Below are 20584 nucleotides of genomic sequence, written 5' to 3'. Positions count from 1 at the left end.
TAATTGTTTACGAGTCACTCTACCTTCCGATACGCCTGTGAGGATTTGATCAATATCAACACGACCGGCCACACGTGGCATGATGGAGGTCAAGGTTTCACGAGGTTCTACTTCGTTTCCATCATCAATGTCCTCAACATATTGGATCATTTATGTGCGGAGGAAGATATTCCTCTTCGCGTTGCACCTGTTGAGGTTCATCATCAAGCATGTCCATACTTGGGTCTATCTCTTGAGGATCAACTTGTTCTTGAGTGTCATCTCCTACTTGATCCTCAACAACTGGCATGATGGGTGTGCTAGTATCTTGTGGAGGTACGGGCAGTGAACCGTCTTGAGGATGCGAGATGTTCTCATCATCTTCATCATCATCATGGGGCCTTTGTTCCATAGGCAAAAGTGCACCTACACCCATGTTTAAGATATCTTGTGGGGAGTCTTCTTCACCTGCATCATTTAGATCAACTTGCTCCCCATGGGAGCGGTTAAATTCATCAAACGTCACGTCATAGGTTTCTATAACACATCCAGTGGATTTGTTGTAGACTCTGTAGGCGTGAGAGTTTGATCCATAGCCAACAAAAATCCCCTCAGTTGTTTTGGATTGAAATTTTCCTAACCGTTCCCGTTTGTTGAGGATGAAGCATTTGCATCCAAACACACGAAAGTACTTAACATTGGGCTTGTTCCCAGTTAGGAGCTCATACGGAGTTTTCTCCAATATTGATCGGAGGAAGAGCCGGTTTGGTGCATGACATGCTGTGTTGACGGCCTCAGCCCAAAAGCTATGTGGTGACTTGTATTCATCTAACATGGACCTTGCCATTTCCACAAGTGTCCGGTTCTTCCTTTCTGCCACACCATTTTGTTGGGGAGTGTAGGGTGCGGAGTACTGATGTTCAATCCCCTCATCACTCAGAAATTCTTCTAGGGTGTAGTTCTTGAACTCAGAGCCATTATCACTTCTTACTGCCTTAATGTGCTTGTCAAACTTCCGCTGGGCTTGTTTGGCAAAATCAATGAAAGTGGCCTTTGTCTCGTCCTTGGACTTGAGAAAGAACACCCATGTATATCTTGAGTAATCATCAACAATGACTAGGCCATACTTTTTCCCTCCAAGACTTGCCCATGAAGGAGGCCCGAATAGATCCACATGAAGGAGCTCTAACGGCCTCGAAGTGGATACAACATTCTTGGGTGGATGTCTTGATTGATGTTGATTCCCAGCTATGCATGCACTACACACACGATCTTTCTTAAAAGATACATTTGTTAGTCCAAAGATGTGATTACCGTTTAAGAGATTTTGAAGATTTTTCATGCCAACATGGGCGAGCCGGCGATGCCACAGCCATCCCATGTCGGCCTTGGCCATTAGACAAGTTGTATGGAAAGTGCTCTCTTTCGAGAAATCAACCGTGTAAAGGTTGCCATCCAACTCTCCAACAAAAGCCACTTCAAGAGTGTCTCTCTTAAAGACTTTCACATCCGTTAGTCCAAATAGTGTGTCATAATCGACGGAAGCCAATTGGCAAACTGAAAGTAAATGATATTGAGGAGATTGAACAAGCATGACATTTGCAATAGACATGTCATTAGTGATTGCCACCTTGCCCAACCCAATTACCTGCCCTTTCGACCCTCCACCAAATACAATGCTCATGTATGGTCGAATGGCTTGCATGAAGTCATAGAGCAAGTTACTATCTCCGGTCATATGATTGGTGCATCCACTGTCGATCACCCATTTTGCTCCATCGGAGAAAATAGCCTGTAAAGAATTAAGACTTGGTTTGAGGTACCCATTTTGTCATGGGGCCTTTCACATTAGTTACAAGAGTCTTAGGGACCCAAATAGCATAGAATCGAAATGCATTACGGGACCAGCGAATTTAGCATAGACCTCTCCTTCCTTTGATTTGCGTAGTACATAGGATGGTGGCATGAATTCGGTTGTCTTGTTGTGAGCAGACGGACCCCTAGTGGCCGATCCACTCACAACCTTACCTTTCTCCGTGTGTCCCTCTGGTACAAATATTTCCTTAAGAGGAGTGGTACACTTCAGAGGAGATGCACTTTTCTTGGCAGTACTTGGGTTGAACCCAAGCCCTTCCTTTGCGACACCTCCATTGTGTCGACTTAAGATCTCATTGAGAGTCTTTTGTCCTTGTGCACATGTCATGAGACCTCTGTCTAGCTGTGCCCTTAATGAACAGTTTTCCTCACGGATAGATGTCAGTTCACTACTAGGGTTAGTAGTGCAGGTATCAACATTGATAATAGGTGAGGAGTAGGCCTTAGCTAGAGTGTCAAGATAAGTGACCTTAAGTGCCTCAAAGCTCTTTGTAAGAGCAGTGAGTTTTTCCTCCTTGTCTTTGAGAGACAAGGATAGATGCTCACGGTCCTTAGAAAGAGAAGCATGAGAGTTCACAAGTCGGTCTTTATCATTTAGTAATTCTCTGCACACATTTTCAGCCTTTTTCAAGGAGGCAAGATCATTAGCATGTTTATCAAGGTTTTCACCTACTTTTGAACATAATGCATCATTTTGTGCTTCCTCATAAAGGACTTTCTGCTCAAGGAGTTCATTTCTCTCCTTCTCCTCAGTGACGAGGGTTTCGAGTTCCTTGATGGTATTGGTGTGCTTACTCACCATTTCCATAAGTATACGAAACATAGTGAGCTTCTTTCCTTTGAGAGAGCCCATAAATTTGTTCATTTTAGCAAACATGGGATGATCTAAATCGTTATCCTCATAATGATCTTCGCATCAAGATACTCATCAGAAGGGGTAGAAGCTAGACTGAAGGAGTTTAGCCGTGGGGTTACCTTAACCTTATCATGGGAGCTTTGGTCTTCCCCATCTCCCATGGCAGTCTTTGCCATCAGACACTTGTGAGCGTTGCCCTTGTAGTCCTTCATATAGTTGTAGTGAACAACATCACCACTTTTGTTGACTAGCCTCAAAGTACTCTGTGGATCTTGAGCTACTCCGGCAACTCCACCAACATCTTCTGGATCTGATTCTTCTTGAGCAACCATTGCTCTTCCATCTGTCCTTTTGGACTTGGAGTTCATGGGGTTCGGTAACTTCTTCTTTACGAAGGTCTTTGGAAACCTTGGTTTGTCTTCTCTCTTCTCATAAGGGCAGTCGTTGGAGAAGTGGTTGGTTTCCTCACAGTTGTAGCATTTTCTTACCTTCTTCTTTGGAAATCTTCCCTTGAACTTCCCTGCACTGAACTTCTTCACAAAGAGGGCAATGTCCTCAAAAGATCGGCTTTCATTAGAGTCAACATCATCACCATCTTGACAGTCATCATCACCTTCTTCTTCTTCACTTTCTTCTTCGTCATACTCATGCTTGGCTTTCAAAGCAAGGTTGATCTTTGATGTTGAAGTGCCATGCATGGCTAGGTGCTTTATTGCATTTGCCTTTGACTCTTCAAATAGTTGGAAAGTGGATATGATGTCATCCGGAGTCATTTCTTTGAAGGCATGATGCTGTCTCATGTCCCATACCATTTGATGGTGATATGGAGCAAGAGCGTGAAGTCACTTGTCCACAAGAAATCTCTTGGTCAAATTGAAACCATCTTGCGTCTTGTGACAGTCACATGACTCAATGTCTGCGGCGCGAGTCATGAGCCGTTCTAGTAGTTGCTTGGGAGATTCACCCTTTTCCATACAGAAATTCTGTAATTGCCCCTTGGCAATTTCATATTGAGCAAGCCGAAGAGTGGAGGTACCGGTCTTGGTCCTTATGATGCTATCCCACAATTCCTTGGCACTTGTGATGTGAATGTAAGGTCTTCGTTGCTTGTCATTCATCCCCTTTCTTATGCACATGATTGCAGTGTCATTGAGATGCTTGTCATAAGTTTCTCTAGGCGTGAGGCATCTTGGATCAACAGGATTGTACCCATGCTCGAGGATGTCCAGCATCTCATCATTGGCGTACCTAAGATGATCCTGCATACCAACTCTCCACAAAGCAAAATCGGAGTTATCATCAAGCAAGGGAGGTTTTCCTCCAGGATTGTACTTAGGTTTCTCAATTTGAGACTTAGCATAAAGCCATGGAACACTGGTTTGGTTCCTCTCTGGAGGAGGTTGGCCAAATGAAGTACCGTGCACGTGGGGCCCTGAGGCCCACGGGGACGTGGTTGTCCCCGTGGTTAGTGCTGCTAGTCTCATTTGGATCATGGACTCAAGAGAAGCATCATGCTCCTCTTTTTGCTTGGCAAGGGCCCGTTCCAGGTCCTCAGAGGTGAAAGACTTGACTTTCGCTGAAGTCCCGTCCCTCTGCACTGGAGCTACTGTAGCTGGATCCATGTCCATCTCGCTCTAGGGCGGTTAAGCCACACAAATAGAGCACGAGGCTCTGATACCAATTGAAAAGGATCGAGATGGACCTAGAGGGGGGTGAATAGGTACAAATCCAAATTTTAACAATTACTTAGCAATTTTAGGCTAAAGTGCGGAATATAAGTGTAAGCCTAATAATTGCTATGACAAAGAGTAAGCTTATTAGGAGTGAAGCAAGGCAAGCGGTAAACAATAAGCAAATACAAGTATGTAATAAGGATTAACACAAGTAGAGAGTTAGGGTTAGAAATAACCGAAACTCCGAGAGTGACAAGGATGTATCCCGATGTTCACTTCCTTGGAGGGAAGCTACGTCACCGTTAGAGGGGCGGATGTTACCACGAAGGCACACCAACGCCACGAAGGCTCACCCTATTCTCCCTTTGAGATAACTCCACGAAGGCGTTTCTCAACCACTAGTGGTAAGCCTTGAGGTGGCTTCCAAACCTTCACAAACTTTCCGGGGGATATCACAATGGTTTGATTCCTCTCCGAAGACTCCTACCGCCTAGGAGTCTCCAACCTCCAAGAGTAACAAGATCACGGGGATTGCTCAAAACTTGCTCAAATCACAAATCACTTTGGTGGGAAGGAGGAGAGGGAGACAATCTTTCTTTTGATTGGAACAACACTCTAAAGGACTCACAAATGCTCTTGGGATCTAGGATTTTGTGTAGACAAGAGTGAGTGAGAGGAAAGGTGTTCTTGGATGTATCTTGGCTGTGTTGAACACCCTTTCACGAGGTGGGAGAAGAGTATATATAGTGTGGAGTGAAATCCAGCCGTTGGAGGTGCAATAAGTCACACAGGGTCCAGACGTCCGAAACTTGTCGGACGTCCGGGCGTGCGCGAGGAGCCGGACGTCCGGAGGGAGTCGGACGTCCGAGGCATGTAGGCACGACTGGGGCTCAACTGAATTTATCAGCGGTCAAACGTCTGACAGGGGTCGGACGTCCGAGGCCTGTAGGTGAGCCTGAACCTATTCGAATACATCAGCAGCCGGACGTCCGGAAGTGGCCCGGAAGTCCGTATTATACAACACAATTTGTTCTGGTGGTGGCTTCCGGATTTCCGACGGGGGTCGGACATCCGGAGCTCGGACGTCCGGAGGATGCCGGATGTCCGAGATATAGTGCACACAAACTACTGGTGTTGGCCTCCGGATTTCCGGAGCTTGGCCGGATGTCCGGCCCTCGGACGTCCGGAGGGAGCCGGATTTCCGAGTTATAGTGTGTACAAACTACTGGTGTTGGCCTCCGGATTTCCGGAGCTTGGCCGGATGTCCGGCCCTCAGACGTCCGGAGGGAGCCGGATTTCCGAGTTATAGTGTGTACAAACTACTGGTGTCTGGCTGCGGATTTCCGAAGCCAACCGGACGTCCGGCCCTCGGACGTCCGGAGGGAGCCGGATGTCCGAGGAGATTGGACATATGTTGAATTGTAGAGAGTGGATGTTATGTGATGTTTGATATGATTGTAGAGATGTGGTATGAGCAAGTTGCTCGCAAAGCCTGTGATCCCCTCTTAATAGTGCGGGATCCCTATACTCAATATCAGTAAACTCAAAAGACTATTCTACAGCATCTCTTCTTAATCCCGAGTCTTCTCGAAATATAACTCACCAATCTTTTCAGGTAGCCTTTGGCACAGAAATCTTAATCTACTAAAGTACTTGCCGTCCTGAGATACACTCAACAAATAGGATTAGTTTCCTATGTATGTGTTTTCATTAACACCAAAAGACAATCAGGGCCATAGCATGCACTTTCACAAGTGACAATAAATTTCAGCACAGTATATAAATGTTTCCTTACCAATTTCCACTTACCAAAGGCGCTTCACTCCCCGGCAACGGCGCCTGAAAAGAGTCTTGATGACCCACAAGTATAGGGGATCAATCGTAGTCCTTTCGATAAGTAAGAGTGTCGAACCCAACGAGGAGCGAAAGGCTCTGATAAACGGTTTTCAGCAAGGTAATAACTGCAAGCACTGAAAGTAGCGGTAACAAGTGATGGTGTAGTGAGGTGAAACGTAGCAAGTGAAAAGTAACAAGTAACAAGTAGTAGAAACAGTGCAGCAAGGTGGCCCAATCCCTTTTGTAGCAAGGGACAAGCCTGAACAAAGTCTTATAGGAGGAAAAACGCTCCCGAGGACACACGGGAATTTCTGTCATGCTAGTTTCATCATGTTCATGTGATTCGCGTTCGTTACTCTGATAGTTTGATATGTGGGTGGACCGACGCTTGGGTACTGCCCTTACTTGGACAAGCATCCCACTTATGATTAACCCCTCTCACAAGCATCCACAACTACGAAAGAAGAATTAAGACAACGTCTAACCATAGCATTAAACTAGTGGATCCAAATCAGCCCCTTACGAAGCAACGCATAGACTGGGGTTTAAGCTTCTGTCACTCCAGCAACCCATCATCTACTTACTACTCCCCAATGCCTTCCTCTAGGCCCAAGTATGGTGAAGTGTTATGTAGTCAACGTTCACATAACACCACTAGAGGAAAAGACAACATACATCATATCAAAATACCGAACGAATACCAAATTCACATGACTATTATTAGCATGACTTATCCCATGTCCCCATGAACAAAAGTAACTACTCACAAAGCATAAGCATAATCATGATCAGAGACGTAATGAATAGCATCAAGGATCTGAACATAAACTCTTCCACCAAGTAATCCAACTAGCATCAACTACAAAGAGTAATGAACACTACTAGCAACCTTACAAGTACCAATCGGAGTTGCGAGACGGAGATTGGTTACAAGAGATGAACTAGGGATTGGAGAGGAGATGGTGCTAATGAAGATGTTGATGAAGATGCCTCCCCTCCGACGAGAGGAGTGTTGGTGATGACGATGGCGACGATTTCCCCCTCCGGGAGGGAAGTTTCCCTAGCAGGATCGTCCTGCCGGAGCTCTAGATTGGATCTGCTCAAGTTCCGCCTCGTGGCGGCGGCGAAACCACGAAAAAGCTCCCTATTGATTTTTTTCTGGAACGAAACCCTTCATATAGCAAAAGAGGGGGGCCAGTGGGCCGTCAGGGAGCCCACAAGGCCTGTAGCTGCCACCAGGGGATGGCGGCTACCAGGCTTGTGGGGCCCTGGTAGCTCCCCTTTGGTACTTCTTTTGCCCATTATTTTTTATATATTCCCAAAAATTTCCACATAAATTTTCACGGCATTTGGAGCTGTGCAGAATAGAGGACTCAGATTTGCTCCTTTTCCAGTCCAGAATTCCAGCTGCCTGAATTCTCCCTCTTCAAATAAACCTTGCAAAATAAGAGAGAAAAGGCATAAAGATGGTACCACAAAGTAATATAACAGCCCATAAAGCGATAAATATCAACATGAAAGCATGATGCAAAATGGACGTATCAATAGCCAAGTAGTAGCAACATCAATCTAGAACATAATGGATACTAGGGATCAATCCCCGTCAAAAACTAACTCGATTACATGATAGATCTCATCCAACTCATCACCGTCCAGCAAGCCTACGATGAGATTACTCACGAACGATGAAGAGCATCATGGAATTTTCAATGGAGGAAGGTTGATGATGACGATGGGGACGATTTCCCCTCTCCGGAGCCCAAAACGGACTCCAGATCTGCCCTCCAGATGAAGAACAGGAGGTGGCGGCACCTCCGTATCGTAAAACGCGATGAAACCTTCTCTCTGATTTTTTTTTCCGGGCAAGATGGAAGATATAGATCTGAGTTTGGGGGCGGTGGTGCCACGTGGGCCCCACAAGCCCTCACGGCGCGGCCTAGGTGGGTGGCCGCGGCCTGTGGGCTTGTGGCCCACTAGCACGCCCCCTCCGGTGGATCTTTGCGCAGGTATTTTTCTTTTATTCCAGAAAAATTCTCCGTAAATTTTCAGGACATTCCGAGAACTTTTATTTCTGCACAAAAACAACACCATGGCAATTCTGCTGAAAACAACGTTAGTTCGGGTTAGTTCCATTCAAATCATGCAAATTAGAGTCCAAAACAAGGGCAAAAGAGTTCGGAAAAGTAGATATGACGGAGACGTATCAACTCCCCCAAGCTTAAAGCCTTGCTTGTCCACAAGCAATTCAGTTGACAAACTAAAAGAGACAAAAGAAAAACTTTGACGAACTCTGTTTGATCTTGTTGTTGCAACTATGTCTAACTCATATCCAGAGTTTCAGCAAGATCACAAGCAAACCACATAAGCAAATGACATCTAGGTCTCACGGTAAACTCATATCAATGGCATAATCAACTAGCGAGCAAATAATAATAAGCCGCAAATGTCAACACTTCAATCAAAACAACATGAAGCAATACGAATAGATGGTATCTCGCTAGCTCTTTCTGAGACCGCAAAACATAAATGCAGAGCACCTTCAAAGACCAAGGGCTGACTAAACATTGTAATTCATGGCAAAGAAGATCCAGTCACAGTCATACTCAACACAGTTAAAAGCAAAGCATAAAAATGACAGAGGTGCTCTCTAATTGGTGCTTTTGTAAGAGGAGGATGACTCAACAGGAACATAAATAGACAGGCCCTTCGCAGAGGGAAGCATTGATTTGCAGAGGTGCCAGAGCTCAAGCTTTGAAAACAGAGATAATAATTTTGGGTGGCATGCTTTCATTGTCAACGCAATGACTAAGAGTTCTCAACATCTTCCATGCTACACATTCTATAGGCAGTTCCCAAACAGAAAAGTAAAGTTTTGACACCCCCACCACCAATCAATCACACTCCACGGCTAGCCAAATCCTCGGGTACCGTCCATACCAACATCAATCCTGTGGGAGTTTTGTTTGTAATTATCTTTTCGATTTGAGCATGGAACTGGGAATTCCAATTACCGGCCCCTTTCTCGTGAATGATAGTGAATAAACACATATCAAGGATAACACGCCTAGCATGGAAGATACCAATAGCCCCCTGTCACCACATGAGCGGTTCGGGCATGCAAAACAGATTATTTCTTGAAGATTTAGAGAGTGGCACATGCAAATTTACTTGGAACGGCAGGTAGATACCGCACATAGGTAGGTATGGTGGACTCATATGGGACAACTTTGGGTTTATGGAAGTGGATGCACAAGTAGTATTCCCGCTTAGTACAAGTGAAGGCTAGCAAAAGACTGGGAAGCGACCAACTAGAGAGCGACAACAGTCATCAAAATGCACTAAGATTAACTAACATTGAGTGCAAGCATGAGTAGGACATAAATCACCATGAACATGAACATCATAGAGGCTATGTTGATTTTGTTTCAACTACATGCGTGAACATGCGCCAAGTCAAGCCACTTGAAACATTCAAAGGAGGATACCATCCTATCATACTACATCATAGTCATCTCAACATTCATGTGGGCAACCAAGACAAACCATTATAAGCTCCTAGCTAAGTAAGCATGACATAAGCAACTATGATCTCTAAGTTGTCATTGCAAACATGTTTCTCTCACAACAAAGCTGAACTAGGAACAGTGAGCTAGTCATATTTACAAAAACAAAATAGATCGAGTTCATACCAACTTTTCCAGGCTCAGTCGCTTCATCATATATCGTCATTATTGCCTTTCACTTGCACGACCGAATGACATGAACAATAATAAGCGTGCTCGTGCATTGGACTAAAGCTGGAATCTGTAGGCAAACACAAAGGAGAAGACAAAGTAATATGCCTCTTTGAAAGCTAAACAGGTATGCATGCAAGAGCCACTAAACATTGTAACCATGGTCTTCTACCTTGACCCAAAGAAAAAAAGAAAACTATCTACACGGGAAAGCTCCCATCAAGCAAAAGAAGAAAAGAAAATCTTTTTGGTTTTTCTCAAACTAGACAGACACACGAAAAGAAAACGAGAAAAAGAAAATAAACTAGCATGGATGATACAGTGGCAAAGTGTGAACACCGGCTAACAAAGTGAAAGCATAAGCAAGAATGTAAAGTCGGTGAAAACACGTACTCCCCAAAGCTTAGGCTTTTGGACTAAGTTGGTCTACTCCCAAGGAGGGAAATAACCAGCTCCGGGGTACTCCGGAGTGGACTGAGGATGACACTGATGTGTGAGCTCCTCTTGCTCCCACTGATAAACTGGCGTGTGGTACTCAACTGGCGGCTCGGGCACGGGCACCTGTGGTTGGGCTAGGCCCCAATATGCGTAGATGTCCGAGGGCATAATAATGTACCTGCCTGCATGAAGATTGAACAAAGAAGGAGCAGGCAAAGTAATAGTCTCATGAGTACCCTGGCTAAACACCAGGTTATAAATCATCCTTCTATTTGTATCTCTATCAAGAAAGTCATGGTGAACCATGCTATCGTAATCTAGACATCTCTCGTGAAGAAGAATCTCTTCTTCCTCCTCCAATCTAATAAGTATCTCAAAGTGTCTAGCAAGACGAGTAGCATAGGTACCTCCATAGACAACACCCGTAGAACGGTTCAGGTTCAACCGTTGAGCTACTATAGCACCCAAGCTATAAGTTTTATTGTTATAAAGGGCTTCGCGCAAGACCGCAAGATCTGGGGAACTAAGTGACCCAGCTTTCCCACGGCCAATCAAACATTTTCCCACAAATAGTGAGAAGTACCGAAGCACGGGAAAATGTATGCTAGCAGCTCTAGCGCAAGACACTCCTCTCTCCTCTCCTACAACAATTGTATTGATGAAAGCTTCCAAGTCCCGTGGACGAGGTTCATGAATATCCCCAACATAAGGTAATTTGCAAACATTGCAAAAATCCTGGAGTGACATGCGCTGGGGGATATCATAAAGTTTAAACTCAACCATAGGAGGATTCTTCCTCGGATAGAAGTTAAAGCTTTGTATGAAGATATTAGTGATGAGGAGGTATTGCAGACACTTATCTTCGACGAAGGCGGTAAGGCCTGCGTTATCCACCAAGTGATAAAAGTCCTCATAAATTCCAGCGGCGCGTAAGAACATGTTGCTTGGCCACTCGCACGCTCGAACTTCTATGACTCGAGGGACCAAATACTTGAGGTTCTTCTCACTCCCATCATCCTTGGGGTCACGGCTTGACGAGCCTCTTAAGAACCTCCTCATCTTTTCCTTTTCTTATCTCTGAAAATTTCTGAATTTTTTAGTGATTCTAAGGAAAAGTGAACAAGGCTCAACTAAACCCGTAGCAACTACTCCCACAAGTTCCTAGAGGCCATATTACGCATCAAAACTACTTGGGACCAGCTAAAATGAGCATGCAAAGCTTAAGAACATGGTCACCAAGGCAGCAAAAAACGCGGAGTATAAGGCACTAGAGCAAAAACTAATTGGACCAATGGAGGAGTCACTTACCAAGGAGTAATTTCCCCAAAACAGTTCGGAGAACGGTGATTTGAGCAAAGAGATCGAAAATCCCAGCAAGAGGAGCAAGAACACGGGTTTGAGCTGCGAAACGATTTTTTTCTGGAGGTAGGAGAACCAGATGAGAGCAAGAATGAGTGGAGGGGGTGCTTGTGGGCCCCACAAGCCCGTGTGGCGCGGCCAGGGGGTGCCCGCGCCATCAGGGCTTGTGGCCCACTGGTGCAGCCACCAGACAAACTCTTCGTCTCAGAATTTTTCAAAAATTCCAGAAAAATCATACTTGATTTTCAGGACGTTCGGAGAACTTTTATTTTCGGGGTACTTTTCTACCGGACGCTAAAACAGAAAACAGGGAAAAATAAACTAAATCTATCATTTTCTTCTAAGCAACCTAAAGTGAAAGCTTGGAACAGAGGTTTGTGACTCCTTGATTCATCCATCTCATGGTCATCGAAAGAAATCCATCAATGGGGTTGATCAAATCCCCTCGACAAAACTTTTCGAATCGCAAAAGAGAACGGAGAATTTTCGAATAGTCAGTAGGTCACCTCAATGGGGATGTGTATTTCCCCCAACAAGCAAATCATACTTCATCTTGACACGAGGAATAGGGCATTCAAAGCTCCCAATAAGAATCGATGAAGTTTTTTTGATAGACTTCATGCAATGTACTCGATATTGTTTCTTCGGAAAGTGCACCGTATGCTCATTACCGTTGACATGGAAAGTGACATTGCCTTTGTTGCAATCTATAACAGCCCCTACAGTGTTCAAAAAGGGTCTTCAGAGGATGACAGCCATGGCATCGTCTTGAGGAATATCCAAGATAACAAAGTCTGTTAAGATAGTGGTGTTAGCAACCACAACAGGCACGTCCTCGCAAATGCCGATATGGAAAGCAGTTGATTTGTCGGCCATTTGCAGAGAGATTTTAGTGGGTGTCAACTTATCCAGTTCAAGACTATGATAAAGAGAGAGAGTCATAACACTAACACCAGCTCCAAGGTCGCATAACGCAGTTCTGACGTAGTTACCTTTAATGGAGCAAGGTATAGTGGGCACACCGGGATCACCTAGTTTCTTAGGAGTTCCACCCTTGAAGGTATAGTTAGAAAGCATGGCGGAGATCTCAAGATCAGGTATCCTCCTCTTATTAGTCACAATATCCTTCATGTACTAAGCATACGGAGACATTTTGAGCATATCCATCAAACGCATTTGCAGAAAGACAGGTCTGATCATCTCAACGAATCGCTCAAAATCCTCATCATCCTTTTTCTTGGATGGTTTGGGAGGAAAGGGCATGGGTTTCTGAACACATGGTCCCCTTTCTTTACCATGCTTCCTAGCAGCAAAGTCATTCTTATCGTATCTCTTAGTCTTAGGTTGTGGGTTATCAAGATCAACAGGTCCAATCTCCACATCTTTATCATTGCTAGGTTGAGCATCAACATGAACATCACTATTGATATTATCATTAGGCTCATGTTCATCACCAGATTGTGTTTCAGCATCAGAGACAGACATCGTTTGGACTCTCAGGTGTAGCAGCAACAGGGTTGCTAGCGTGCAGGTTCCTATCATCTTTCTTCTTCTTTCTAGGATGACAAGGTGCATCAGTGCTAACTCCTTGAGAATCTTGTTCAATTCTCTTCGGATGACCCTCAGGATACAAAGGTTCCTGGGTCATTCTACCGCCTCTAGTGACGTTTCTGTCCACACAAGCACTTAAATGACTAAGCATACGAGCATTCTGTTCCAATTGTCTGCTAACATAATCATTGAAACTCTGTTGTTTGGCAACGAAGTTATCAAATTCATCCATGCATAAGCTAGCAGGTTTATCAAAAGGAATATCACTCTCATCAAACCTACGCAGAGAATTTACTTCTACTACCTGTATCGGGTAATCGAGACCATGGATCTCTTCGATAGGTGGTAGATTTTTTACATCTTCAGATTTAATGCCTTTCTCTCGCATAGATTTCTTAGCTTCTTGCATATCTTCGGGACTGAGGAATATAATACCTCTTTTCTTCAGAGTTGGCTTAGGAGGTGGTTCGGGAATAGCCCAAGCATTCTCATTGCACAAGATGTTATTCAACAGAATCTCAGCTTGTTCTACAGTTCATTCCCTAAAAACACTACCGACACAACTATCTAGGTGGTCTTTGGAAACATCGGTAAGTCCATTATAGAAGATATCAAGTATTTCATTCTTCTAAAGAGGGTGATCAGGCAAAGCATTCAGTAGCTGGATGAGCCTCCCCCAAGCTTGTGGGAGACTCTCTTTTTCAGCTTGAGCAAAGTTGTATATTTCCCGCAAGGCAGCTTGCTTCTTATGGGCAGGGAAATATTTTTCAGAGAAGCAGTAGTCCATATCCCGGGGGCTACGCACACAACCAGGAGCAAGAGAAGTGAACCAGGTTTTAGCATAATCCATTAGCGAGAAAGGAAACAACTTGAGCATGTAGTAGTGGCGGATCTTTTCCTCACTAGTGAATAGGGTGGCTATATCGTGTAGTTTGGTAAGATGGGCTACAACCGTTTCAGACTCATAACCGTGAAAAGGATCAGATTCGACCAGAGTGATTAACTCAGGGTCGATAGAGAATTCATAATCCTTATCGGTCACAAAGATAGGCGAAGTGGCAAACTTCGGGTCGTATTTCATCCTAGCGTTCAGAGATTTTTCTTTCCACTTGCGCAGTAATTTCTCAACATCATAGCTATCCTTACATGCAAGAAAATCCTCAGCTATCTCTCCCTCCATAACATAGCGCGTATCAGGCATATCAAGCAATTCAGGCATAGGAGAGCTAGTTCTAGCAGGCAAAATAGCAGGTTCTACTTCAATAGTATCAGCAGTTTCAGAAGTATCATCACATCTAGCAGCAACTCTAGCAATATGTGCATCAAGGGCACCTAGTGGCAAAGCAGTATCAAGCATAGCATCATCAGGCATAGTATCAAGCATAGCATCATCAGGCATAGTATCAAGCATAACATCATCATAAGCATCATGGGCAGCAGAAGTAGCATCATCAAGCACAGGCGACATATGAAGATTTCTAGCAGGAGGCGAAGTCACAAACTTACTCAAAACTGAAGGTGAATCAAGTGCAGAGCTAGATGGCAGTTCCTTACCTCTCCTCGTAGTGGAAGGCAAGATTTTAGTTCTTGGATCTTTCGGATTCCTCATAGTGATCAGCAGACGTCAATCCCAAGTGACTCAGAGAACATAGATGTGCTTCCCTCGCAACAGCGCCAGAAAAAGGTCTTGATAACCCACAAGTGTAGGGGATCGCAACAGTTTTCGAGGGTAGAGTATTCGACCCAAATTTATTGATTCTCTCACAAGAGGAAGCTAAAGAATATTCTCAAGTATTAGCAGCTGAGATTATCAGATTCAACCACATCTGAAAGATTAGTGTGTGCAAGCAAAGTATCAGTAGCAAAGTAGTATGATAGCAACGGTCAGAAACGATCTGTTGACGGCAGACTATTCCTAACTGTTGTATCAATGGCGCCAGTAAGTTGCACGTGGGCGGAGAACTATTCTTCCCCGACAACAGTGTCGGAAAATATCTTGCAACAAGTAACAACGAAGTAGCAAGGAACAGCAGTAGCAGCAGTAGTAGCAAAGTGGCACAATCCCTTTTGTAGCAAGGGACAAGCCTAGACAAAGTAATGTAGCAAGGACCAGTATTGAAAGACTCATAGGCAGTGGATCGGTGATGGATGAGTATGACAGATGTGATTCATCATGTAACAGCTATAACACGGAGGGATATGTAACTAGCTCCCGTTCGTCAATCTAATGTAGGCATGTATTCCGTATGTAGTCATACGTGCTTAGGGAAAAGAACTTGCATGACATCTATTGTCCATCCCTCCCGTGGCGGCGGGGTCCTAATGGAAACTACGGGATATTAAGGTCCTCCTTTTAATAAAGATTTGGACCAACGCATTAACACGCGGTGAATACATGAACTCCTCATACTATGGTCATCTCCGCGAGTGGTTCCGGCTATTGTCACTCCGGGGTTGCCGGTCATAACACATAGTAGGTGACTACAACTTGCAAGATAGGATCTAAAACACACATATATTGGCGACAACATAATAGGTTTAGATCTGAAATCATGGCACTCGGGCCCTAGTGACAAGCATTAAGCATAGCCAAGTAGTAGCAACATCAATCTAGAACATAGTGTATACTAGGGATCAATCCCCGTCAAAAACTAACTCGATTACATGATAGATCTCATCCAACTCATCACCGTCCAGCAAGCCTATGATGAGATTACTCATGAACGATGAAAAGCATCATGGAATTGACGATGGAGGAAGGTTGATGATGACGATGGCGACGATTTCCCCTCTCCGGAGCCCAAAACGGACTCCAGATCTGCCCTCCAGATGAAGAATAGGAGGTGGCGGCGCCTCCGTATCGTAAAACGCGATGAAACCTTCTCTCTAATTTTTTTCCGGGCGAGACGGAAGATATAGAGCTGAGTTTGGGGGCGGTGGTGCCACGTGGGCCCCACAAGCCCTCACGGAGCGGCCTAGGGGGGGGTGGTCGCGGCATGTGGGCTTGTGGCCCACTGGCACGCCCCCTCCGGTGGATCTTTGCGCATGTATTTTTCTTTTATTCCAGAAAAAATCTCCGTAAATTTTTAGGATATTTCGAGAACTTCTATTTCTGCACAAAAACAACACCATGGCAATTCTGCTGAAAATAGCGTTAGTCTGGGTTAGTTCCATTCAAATCATGCAAATTAGAGTCCAAAACAAGGGCAAAAGAGTTCGGAAAAGTAGATACGACGGAGACGTATCAGTTACCGGCAAGTATCTTTACTCGTTCCGTGATACAAAATCCCGTGGCTAACTCTTTAGTCACATTCTTGCAAGGCGTGTTTGTGATGTTGTATTACCGAGTGGGCCCCGAGACACCTCTCCATCATACGGAGTGACAAATCCCAGTGTTGATCCATGCTAACTAAATGGACACCTTCAGATATACCTGTAGAGCACCTTTATAGTCACCCATTTACGATGCAACGTTTGGTACACAGAAGGCATTCCTCCGGTGTTAGTGAGCTACATGATCTCATGGTCATAGGAATACATACTTGACATGCAGAAAACAGTAGCAATAAAATAACACGATCACATGCTACGTTCATAATTTGGGTCTTGTCCATCACATCATTCTCCTAATGATGTGATCCCGTCATCAAGTGACAACACATGTCTATGGCTAGGAAACCTTAATCATCTCTGATCAACGAGCCAGTCAACTAGAGTCTTACTAGCGACAATGTTTTGTCTATGTATCCACACATGTATTTGTGTTCCCAGTCAATACAATCTAGCATGGATAATAAAGATTATATTGAAACAAGAAATTATAATAATAACTATTTTATTATTGCCTCTAGGGCATATTTCCAACACAAAGCACCCAAGAGGCACAAGCTCTAGGGCGCCCAAACACCCAAGAGTAATAAGCTTCTCAAACTTCACTTCCATGTATCACCGTAGAGAACTCAAACCAATGCAACTAATGAAATGGCAAGAACACGTGAAGTGGTCAAGTCCCTCACACTCAAGTCCCTCCACATCAACAAAAGCTATGTAGGAATATGAGAGCAAGAACAAGGAGCTCACATAGAACTCCAATATCTAGATCCAAGGGGTTCCCCTCACATAGAGGAGAAGGCAATTGGTGGAAACATAGACCTATATCTCCTCTTTCTTTTTCCTCGAGAACTAGCAAGAATCGTTGGAGGGATCGAAGAAGGTCAACAATGGGGGGCAAACACAAGATCAAAGGATAAGGTTCAATGGGGAAGAAGAACCCCTTTTATAGGAAGGGGAAAATCCAACCGTTACCCCCTGAGCCCGCACATAAACGATACTACTGCTCATGAGAGCAATACTACTGCTTGGGTGGCAGAACCAGTCACATAGTGCAATGGCACGAGGCCAAGAGGAGCTAGTGCCGCCGGAGCGGTACTACCGCTCTCCCTAGCGTACTACCACTCGAGTTGTAGTGCAGCATCCCATGAATGCAAAGAGGGAGGAGGGACGGAGACAATTCTGCTTAAGCGGTACTACTGCTACCCACAATGGTACTACTGTTGATAGGAGGTAGTACCGCTTCCTACTATCGCTCTTAGTTCGCTAAGGGTTCCATGCCGAGAAGAAAGGGATGTAGTGGTGCAGTAATAATAGACGGTACTACCGCTCGGGAGCGGTACTACCATGTCGTACTACCGGCTAGAAACCGCTTAGTCCCACACGAAAAATGTCAAGACATCGAAGCTAGTGGTACAACGCACGACACTAGTCAAGGGCACTACCACGCGTAAGTGGTACTACCGCTGCCCAGAACTGTACTACCGCATATAAGAGGTAATACCACCGCCTTGTGCGGTACTACCGCTTGGTTCCTTCTGGACCTGAACAAAAGCAACAGATGAATGCAGGAACACCAAAACTTCCATAACTTCCGCAAATGAGCTCCGAATTGAGAAAACTAAAACTTGTTGGATTCAGGACGACAAAAGCTGTCCAACAACGATATAGAGATGTGAAACCTCCATGAATGAAGAACCGACAAAAACTCCAACATCAAAATCATCATAGAAGATGCATATGGATTCCGTTTTCGATGAACTCAAACTTGTCATAAAGATGATCATAAGCTCTAAAACTCACAAAGAGAAACACCAAAAGATGCAAGGATGCAAATGGTTTGGGATCTCAACGAACGATACGATCAAACTACTTACTCGAGATCCCCCTTGATAGTACGACAGTCGATCCTATAGCCCACTCTCCCAACTACCACCATGAGACCGGTAAACTAGAAAACCTATCAAGGGCAAACCTATACCTTTCACATAGTCCACTTGGGCTAGATGATGACGATCTTGACTTCCTGAAGATGGACCAACTTTCTTGATTGTGTTGGCTCGATATAGACTAGTTGATTGCTCCCCATACCCCACTATGGGTGAGCCACTCTTCGATACATCTTCACAAGTTCATTGTCACCACAATGAACGACAAGCTTCAAGCATAATCTCTTCGTGATGCTCCACTTGAACTTGCACACCGCAATCTTGATGACGATGGCCACTTGATGTCATCCTCCATGGGTTGTATGAGATCTTCCTCTTGACGCACGCCCATGGAAACATACCTAACCCCACATAGAACTCTCACGCAAATCATGGTTTAGTACACAAAAGCGTAATGGACGATGCTTACCATACCATGGATCACTTGATCCCTCTCGGTATATCTTGTACGCTTTGTGTGTTGATCAACTTGATTCACTCTTTGACTTAGTCTTGATCAACCTGATATATTATCTTCTCTCCTCGTAAAGGTGATGTCTTGAAGGTAAACATGAATGCTCACACAATCTTCTTCTTCACGAGATGCTTGCAATAAGCTCAACCATCAACTCTCACGTGACCAATCTTTGGATAAAATCTTGAATGCCACTTCGGTCACCATATAAACACCTTAAAACCAACAGATGGACTTCAAAAAGTGCTTATGGACAAATCCTTCGAATATAACTCAAGGCAACCATTAGTCCATAAGGATTGTCATCAATTACCGAAACCACACATGAAGAAATATGCTCTTACAATATGCATCAACATCTATATTCAGGCTCTGTAATATATGTCACTCTGGTCGTCCTATGCATAGTTATCTACTCCCTTTGTTCCAAAATATAAGCCTTTTTAGATATTTCAATACCAACTACATACGAAGCAAAAGGAGTGAATCTACACTCTAAAATGCATCTATATACATATGTGTGTAGTTCTATTGAAATCTTTAGAAGGTCTTATATTTTGAAATGGAGGGAGTAGCATACTACTAACCATAAAGTGTGATCCACATATATGCACATGTGTTGGGCAACAAATGTCACCTACATATGATGGCATGCAACTTAAATCGACCATAATAGATCACCAATCACCATAGGGCCAAAAACCCCTACTTAGACATAATAACAATGCAACAAACCTTTGGATAAAATTCGTAAAATTAAATACCATGTTAATAGGATATTACAAAGGGTTATGAAAGTATGGACCACTGTATAAAGAGAAAGAAAGTTGATGGAGATGATGATGAAGCCAGTGAAGGATTTATTCCTAAATTTTGCTAGCATATTTGCAACACCTCAAACGCACACCCTAAAAAAATGATGTGACGAGGACTACATCGTACGCGGTGAAACTTCCCTGCCGCCAACGGTCACCACCCTCACTCTAATTCTCGCTGCCACACGTCGTCGTCATGACTTCATTGGCCGCCCTAGCCCCACCGCTTGAGACGTTCGTCATGATCGCCACCGTATCTCAAGACGACGACGCCCGATTTCGCCAATTTCGGTCATTGCCGCCTTGTTGTTGCCCTAGATGATCACCACATCACCATCATCAACTCTCGACATGATTAGTGGTCGTCACGAATCCCACGACCAGCGGTTAACCACTACTCCTTGTCAAAGCTCTTATCGCTCAGTCAGTGTGATGTCGTCAGATTTGACCGCATCCCCGGATTTCCCTCCAGCCCTCCCACGCCCCATCGCCTTTCCTCATCCTCTCGCGACCACCGCTGGCCAAAAAGAGTTTGACGCCTATCGACTGTCAGATCCGTCTTGGTGCCTCCCTATCGTGCGTCTTGGTGCCTCCCTATCGTCAAATATCATGCTTTATTTTTTCAACATTCTAATGCACTAGTTATAAGGCATCAGGGAAAGTAAAAAAAAATCTCATGGTAAGAACCTTTTCTATTCCCACTTGAAATTATTTGTAGGGCACCATTTTTTTTAT

Source organism: Hordeum vulgare, chromosome 3H (assembly GCF_904849725.1).
Source record: "Hordeum vulgare subsp. vulgare chromosome 3H, MorexV3_pseudomolecules_assembly, whole genome shotgun sequence".
In the NCBI taxonomy this organism is placed as follows: domain Eukaryota; kingdom Viridiplantae; phylum Streptophyta; class Magnoliopsida; order Poales; family Poaceae; genus Hordeum; species Hordeum vulgare.
This window is presented reverse-complemented; position numbering follows the sequence as displayed.